This window comes from Chenopodium album, chromosome 14, assembly GCF_948465745.1.
Source record: "Chenopodium album chromosome 14, dcCheAlbu1.1, whole genome shotgun sequence".
Taxonomy (NCBI): Eukaryota; Viridiplantae; Streptophyta; class Magnoliopsida; order Caryophyllales; family Amaranthaceae; genus Chenopodium; species Chenopodium album.
The window spans coordinates 48074336-48082839 of NC_137847.1; the positions used below are offsets into that span (position 1 = coordinate 48074336).

General features: G+C 32.1%; 1 long non-coding RNA gene across 8 annotated transcripts; it reads right to left on the reverse strand.

The window, feature by feature from the left end:
• Positions 1-398: 398 nt before the first annotated feature.
• Positions 399-8504, reverse strand: LOC145577390 (uncharacterized). 8 transcript variants are annotated; one of them, XR_014098781.1, is made up of 10 exons: positions 8080-8504; positions 7006-7078; positions 6445-6652; positions 5796-5875; positions 3613-3698; positions 3408-3536; positions 3201-3300; positions 1356-1471; positions 1142-1260; positions 399-831 (listed from the first exon to the last, which is right to left on the reverse strand). It is a non-coding gene; the product is annotated as an uncharacterized LOC145577390 (long non-coding RNA). The 8 variants fall into 8 exon arrangements; XR_014098779.1 differs by having other exon boundaries at positions 6049-6652; XR_014098785.1 differs by lacking the exon at positions 5796-5875 and having other exon boundaries at positions 3635-3698.

Below are 8504 nucleotides of genomic sequence, written 5' to 3' on the forward strand. Positions count from 1 at the left end.
TAAGAGTGCTTTGGAGTAAGGTGCTGGTTGAGTTAATATTTAAGTAGCTGGTTGTGCATGGAATGTTAAGCTGCCAACCTTACATGCCATCAACTTTAGTCTATTGATTTAGAGCTCCAATTTAATTGCAGGACAAAACCTAGTCAGATGTTGACAGCTTGTTCATATTATAAGTAGACCAGTTGAACAATCTTATAATCTCACCTTGTCCTCGTGGATAATCTTAAATTCACAAGCGTTTACTGAGATGCTAGACTCTTGGAAACTTTTCAACACCAGTACTGGCAATTTCATCTTCAGTACCAGTTATAAGCAGAATTCCATATGTTCCTCATACATAGGAAACATACCCATATAGAAACAAAGGTACTTTGACGTGATAAACAGATAACATGATCTTAACAATAAATGTTGAATTTCATCTTCAATTACTTCTCAATGTTCAATGTAATCATCAATACGAAATTTCAATTCTAGTACAAAATTGTTTAGAAAATGCTTCTTATAATTTATAATTAAAATTCCCATTCCAGAGGAAAGAATACTCATCTCATGCATGCACATAAGGTTGCTTTGTGAATTTCTACTGTATCCTCTGGTTTATATATTGCTGCAATACTTTACATCAACTATTAACTGCCAACCTTACATACTTGTCGTCAACTATAATTTGAGCTCGAATTCACCTGCAGGGTAAAACCACTTGTATTAGATTGTTGCCATATCTTCAAGGGTAGCTCTAATTTCACAATCGTCCACTGAAATGCCAGAGACTTTACGACACCAGTTTTGGAAGTTTCCTCATCTTCAGAGCTCTGCTCTTTCTGGAGCCTGTTCACAGTACAGGAAATTATAGTTTAAATATCGTGACACCAATACAGCCACAAAGGTACTTTAAATTGACAAAAATATAACATGATCTCTACTGCCCAAAGATCACAGTACTCGACATTATCCAATGATATTCAGGATGGGATCTAAAACTGACCCGATTAGATCAATGATGAAAACCATTTATTTGGGCATAGTGATGCATGATTCATCATTTATGAATAAATAGAAGAGTCAAGGGAGAGGCTGGACTCAAAAGATCCTGTATATATAAATAAATAAAGTGAGAAGTCAAGAGTAGTTTACATACCAAGATCAGTCTCAAGATCTATCTCATCTTCCATGGCAGCTAATAAGTGAATTGACCTTCAAGATCCACAAGATCTAGATTCAGTCCATGCCTGGTAGCTAGATGATAGCTAGATGATCCTGCAGATCCAAACAACATCAGAAGCAATACTTACAGCGTTATTTAGAATTGAAATAACTTAAAAGGCCATCATAAGTTAAATATAACACCAAACCTGAAATCTAGCCTTTCCAACAGAAAACAGACCTTCAATTCAGAAGTTGTACCCTTCATTCAATCATTCCTTCATAAGAATTCCTCGAAAACGTTCAAAAATATCTTTAAAAATACCTGAGAATTTATGTCGATAAATGAGATGGGATGGTGAGCATTAGTTTAATATTCCATAAATGGGGGGATCAGTGTAAACTTTCAAAAGTTTTAGCAAATTTAACAGCCTTAGTCTATTATTCCATTCAATGTTATAGTAAAATTTATATCCATCTTTCCAAACAATGTCACTATTTGTATTCAAATCTACGAAATATTTTGACTTTAATCTTATTAGAAGTTGATATAATCAAATAATAAGTACAATTGAGGCATATAAGTTATATTCAATTGTACAGTATGGATTTTCAATGTGGAAATTCCAATTAAGTTTGCTATAATGCCACATATTTTGAAAAGCACCACTACTCCCAAACTAATCCACATATAAAATCTTTCATCATCCTTTTTTACACTCCAAGCACCAACCATCATCGACCAATTTACAACTACTCAAACCAATCATATAATGAATTCAACTAAACAAAAAAACCCCATGCAAATTAATCATCACAAAATGCTCCAGTCGGTGAACTCATGTGGTTTCAACGCTTTTGAACCCCTTCAAATTATTTTATTTATTGCCAACAAAACCCCATGCATAATACTGGTCTAGGGAATATTTTCGTAGACATCAACTGTATACTCCCAAAAATACGTATAAATATTTTTCTAAAAAGAATCAAAAGTAAACATCGAAGGGCTAGAATTTAAGCAACGAGAAAACAAGCATTCTTTCAAAAAAAAAAAAAAAAAATCTTAAAGGAAGCAAGCATACCTTCCCACTAAATGTACAAGTCCTTTAAGTAACAAACTTTAATTGAAGAAGATAAATAATCAGAGCAAATAAGGGAGGGATACATCGACCTATGAGCACTGATCCTTGAAATCTATTTTAAAAATTGAGGAAGAGAAGAAAGAGAGTTACTTTGTTTGATCAAACACGGTAGGAATTTGTTCTGAAATATCTTATAGATTACTTGCCAATGAAAAATGTTTAAGATGTTTCTTTTTCTATTCTTACTATTGATTCCTATAATAACAACCTACTTGTTTATCATCTCTCTAGAACTCTACCTTGTAGCCTGTTCTCTCTCTTTTTATTATTCACTTCCACATCCCTCTCTCTTGCTTTCTCTCTTTGTTGTTAATGGTTCTCTAGATCCATGAAGGTACACCTCCAAGGAAAATCCCACTTTGTCAGTTTTGACTAAAAAGGAGTCTGATGAGCTAGGATTGTTGGGCTATCATAAAGTGTATTGCAAATTTGCAGTAGTGGGTAGGCTAGATGTAAATTGAGAGTTTTGGTTGCTATTGTAAGACATCACCATTGCTTTGGCTAGAGAATTGAATTACTCGTAGTTAGGTCTTCGTTTGGAAAAAGATTGAGCAGATAAGATGGCATGCTTTAAGGCACATGTGAAGTGATATACACTTTGCTGTATGGGGGTATTTAGCTGTCAGTCTGATATTGTATTTGGATCCTCTTATAAATCTTCTAATAACAAAATTTAGACCGCAAAAAATTTCACAAAAATCACAAATTTATCAGCAAAACCCATCACGATCCCTAATTATGAATAAAACCCATCAAAATAAACAGAACTTAAAACCCAAAAAGAATCTGAAATTACCTCAGTAATCGAATTTGAGAAAATTACTCCATAAGATCAACCAAAACAAATTAAAGATACACCCTAGATTTTCGAACTGATATTAGATGATTATTAAAAATGATTAAACATCTTACCTCAAGAAGCTACTTTAATGGAGGATATAAAACGCAGAGTACCCCTCAAGCCTTCATTGGAGAGCTCTGATTAAGCTTCAACGAGAAGAAAGCTCAAAATCTGGAGGTGGTATTGAGAAATTCGTGAGTGTCGAATCTGTATTAAGAATTAGGGTTGAAATGATGTTGATCGAAGAAGGGAAAATTAGGGAAAATGCTAGGATATACCTTGATTTCCTCATGAAGACGAGCAATGCTAAGCCTCAAATAGTCCGACCTAGAGAAGTTCATCTTACTTTCTTCTTCCTCATTTTCTTCATTTGTTTTACCTCTGTCCTCACTTCTTCAATGCTCCATCTAGCAAAAGTTGTTGAAAAATTAGCTAAATGGAAAGGATTAACCTGACAGCTAATAAGATTGTACGAAGTATTACTTATTACTCTTCTACAGCATACATCATTATCTTGTGCTTTCTTGCTATTTGGGTGTCCTGCCGGGTCTTCCATGTAAATTACTATTCTGCATCGGCATGTACAGAATTAATTATAAGAGTTCCAAATTTCTATTCCACATTAGGGAACTCTGCCTAATATACAGTTCCAAATTTCCAACCATGTTCCTATGAGATTATCTTGAGAAAACAGTTGGTATATTGCTGAAGCAAAGCAATTATGAAAGAGAAGTGAAGCTGTCAGTGAATAATATTGGTATTTTTTTTTCCTCCCACTCTTGCTCACTTTTTCTTTCCTCCCACTCTTGCTCCCTAAAGTGACTGTATTTTCAAGAACCTTTTTTTTGAAGCCATATTTTCAAGAACCTAGAGTATGAAATTGATAATCGACTGAAAATTGGACAATCTTAAAAACTAAATCATATTACAAAGCCTAAACCTAATATTGACGACAACTAAATTAACAACATACTCTTAGTTGTAAACTTAAGTAATTCAATTCTCCACATTAAATTAGAAGAATCCCAAATACAGAAAAAAAAAATTATCAATAAACTGTATTATGAAATTGATATTCTGTAAGAAATTTAAAAAAAAAAACAATTTTAATTCTAAACCCTCCTTTTCACCACTAAAACCTTTATTCTTGCCATACTTTTGCCAAGCCAAACCCAATCACAGACAAAGAACACCACTAATAAATATATTGGACTAAAGATTTTCAATACATTCAAGTTAAGATTTTCAATACAAATATCGCATATCCTACTCCTTTATTGATCAATCAAATAACAAATAAAATACCTAAAACTCCAATCAAAATTATTATATTAAACAACAATGAAAACCCAAAAATAAATATAGCGATCCTATGAAATGAAGAGGATAGTATAAAGAAAATGTATCAAACTTACATTACTTTGCCACATTCATTCCATTTCACAAAATGCCACAAACTAAACAATTCAATAGTCAACCTTACCCAGAACATTGAATTAAGAATTAAACATCTAATTCTCCATACCAAATCCACTAAATAATCTGTTAAATGTTAAAAGATCTGAATCTAACAAAAAAGCACAAATCTAGAAACTTTGTCAACTTCAAAGCAACAACAACAAAAACCCCAAATCAATCTAAATCAAATCAAGCAACAAATCAATCCCAACTTAGAAATCTAGCATCAAGAAGTTTTTAATTGTACTTCAAAAAGCTAGAATCAAGAAATTTGTAATAGTACTTTAAAAAGCAAGTGTTGCATCCAAACTTTTAGCTAATGGTTGAATTATGTCAACCTAGGTACGTAGTTCATGTGTTGGTAAAGGTTTTACTTTTATATTGAGTGGTAATTATCTACCTAGCTTGCTCTTGTTAAGCACAGCTTGAATAAATCCTTTCCCCACTTAATCCCTGTCCAAAAATGGACTGTGAACAATGAGATGAATAACTTATAGTCGTTCTTTGTTATATTGACAAGACAAAAAAGAAAGACTTGCTGATTATCAGTCTATTTAGTTATCTGTTTTACTAATAGGACAAAAGGCAAGACACACAGGTGTTGTTGAATTGTTGATCATCAGTATTGTGTGAGACCATATTCGACTGCTTTTATGTGTTACAAGACTCACAACAGAAACTAATAAACTGAACAAAGAGCTAAAGTGAAATGAAACAGAAATTTCTCTAGTCCTGTTCATCAATATCAAACATAAAGAATCAAACTTTGCCATCTAACTCTCAGCAATTCAAAAAACCCAACAACCTGAACCTAAAATTTGTCCATCTCAACATCTTCAAATCATCGAATTATTTCTATCATGTTAAATAATGAGTTCTGATTAAAACAAAATTGACAGAGGAGGCTTAGATCAGCATAGCTTATTGCTGCCAAACCAAATGGCAAATTACCCAAAACAAGAAATGCCTTCAAAAACCAAACTGAAAATTGATTACTCTCAAAAGATTATTTTATCATCACAAGTAGATCTCTGATCATTCATCTATAAATTTAATCATAAAAACAATTATCAAAAATCAAAATTCGAACTCAATTACATTCCAAAATCCGGAACAAAATACCTATTTCATCATTTCACGAGCAAGTAAAATACATAAAAATTGAAGAAATTGAAAGAACAAGTGAATAAGAAGATCGTACTTCGTACCTACAAGAGAATTATCGAGAAGATTGTTCATCTTTCAAGTTTGGACTCAAAGCCGGGTTTCGAGTTCGTCAAATTTTCATCTGGGTGATCAACAATTCACGGATATTTTGAAAATTGATGTCGATTTGGAGGTTATTTATTTTAAAATTTAACGATAATTCCACAGATATTTGACTAATAGACAATTAAATTAGCGAAAACCCCAAAAGTGTAGAATTGACATTTGATGATTATTATATAATTAATAGCATACCTCATAAACAACTTCAATGGAAGAGAGAAAGCTAAGAGGCCACTTCAACAGAGAATTGAAGGAGTCGACATTGAAGGAATGGAAGGGTAAGGGTTGCTGGTGGTAGAATTAAGTGAAGAATTGAGATTGAGGAGAGAGAGAGACTGATGAAGAATTGGATACGTGGAGTGCAAGCAGCAAGTGTTTAAAAATTAAGGGTAGAACAGGAAGACCACTGTTTATTTTCAACAGTGTTTACATTACTGTTCATAAGGGCGGTACTGTTCATAAGCACAGTAGCTATTGTTGTCATATTTAATAAAACGAGTTGTAAAGATTAGAAAACCATAATCTTCATAGCATATGATTTAAATGCTCAGATTATATTATAGTTATGAAAACACGAAATTTTCTTACTGAGTAAAACTCATGCTTAGGGCTTGACAGGACAAATTTCTCATCGTACGCATTCTAGCTCTTCTCTACGACTCTATTACATTTAGAGTCTCAGACTGAGATCTTCTTCATTTGCTAGACGTCCTAAGATCATAAGTCTTTCTCTAAAGGGTGGTGTTGTCTCTGCTGAAAAGCCCTTGACTTTCTTAGTCTCGTCCTGTATCAATATCTGATTCAAGAAATAAATTGTACAGTTTATTACTACAGTTATACAAATAAACTACCTCAAAGCAAAGGATGACAACAATTGAAATCAACTACTCATAACCAATGTTTATCTACTCATTCTTATTAAATTTTTTCTAAATTTAAATTTTAAATTTTATATTAAAGATCACTTCTAAAGAAAAAATTCCAGAACTAAGCAGCAGCAAAAGGTATCATGAAAGAAAAAGAATATACTCCGGAATAACCTACAAAATTTTCTTCTACAGATCATTACGATTAATCAAAGTTCATTTAGAATCATTAGACTAAAGAACAAAATTAAAAGAACAAATGTATTGTATGAGTAAAATCAACCTTCAGTGATTAGGCATCCAGGACCATAGATACCACTCATACCAGTTGGGTGGAATTGCAAGAATTCAAGATCCTGCAAAACAGCAATTAAGCTTAAGTTTTGAACTTCAAAACCACCAAAAAAAAATATACTAATGAGCTGAAATTTCGGTTTTAAGCTTGTGATGTTTTTTGTTGTCCATAGTCATTCTCCCTCCTACCTTCCTATTTATTTTCTGGAATCCTGTATTCCTGTTTTAATTTCCATCCAAAACTCCAGATTTTCATGATTTTTTTTTTTAAAAAAAACTTTAGGCCAAAATATTATAATCTTACCCCTTATTCATAGAAACCCAAGCTCTAATTTCACCCACATCACTTATCTAATTACACTGGGTTTTAGTTCCCCTCAACTTCCTGATAAATCAAGCAATTAAATTAAAACTAAAAGAACCAAGCTAAATTAATGTGCTTAGGTTTTTTTTTTTTTTTTTTTTTTTTTTTTTTTTTTTTTTTTTTTTTTTTTTTTACCAGAAAAAAAAAACCAAGCACACTAATTCAACTTGACAGCATAAATTTCCACATAATCCCATTAGCTTGATTCACATAGCTCAATTTCCAAATAACAGCCTTCCATTAAACCGAATTCCACCAGATTTTCAATTCAAATAAAAAAAAAAACCTATTCTAGACATACAACACAACCTTTCATTCTTTCAATTCCAAAATTCAATTCTACGCAAACTCAATTCAAATACAAAATAATCTGAATATTAACCTATCTTTTCAATGGAAATATAAAAAATAAAAAAAATAAAAAAATCAGCTCATCAATTAAAGCCAAAATCAAATAACTCACGTAAAAACTAAACCTAGTACTATATAAAACTGACAACAGTGGTTAAGTCTATATCCTATTTAAATTTTCTTTCGTATGATAATTTCCCCAATTCACTAAAACCCTAATTAAAGTAGAATAACGAAAATAAAATCGAATTGAAAGCATGTTGAGGTAAAATAAAAAAAAAAAATTGATGTACGAAACCCTAGCTTGTGAAATTGAAATTTGATAATTGATTAAAACGGACAAATTACCTCAGAATTTCATAATCCTGTCTGATGGGGGAGATGAAGCTCAGAAGACGCTTTGATGAAGAATTGAGAGTATACTTGAATGGAGGTACATGAAGTAGTTAAATAACTTTTTACAGAGTTGGGAATTCCTAAATTAGAAGGCTTCTTAATTGGACAAATAATTATGTAAACATTGAATTGAAGAAGACGCAGTGTTGAAAGTGAAGCTTAATTTTGGATACAACTTAATTTCAGAGGAGAGAGAAAGTGAATCAGAAGGAGAAGAGAAATTAGATGATTGAATCTAACTCAATAAGATTTGATGGAGGAGAAAGCTCAGCTTGCGCTTCAATGGAATAAAGAGAACTGATCTCAAACAACGTCAGATATGAATTAATAAGGAAAAGGCAAAATAAGAGGATGAGAGGAAAACTAGGAAAAGCAAA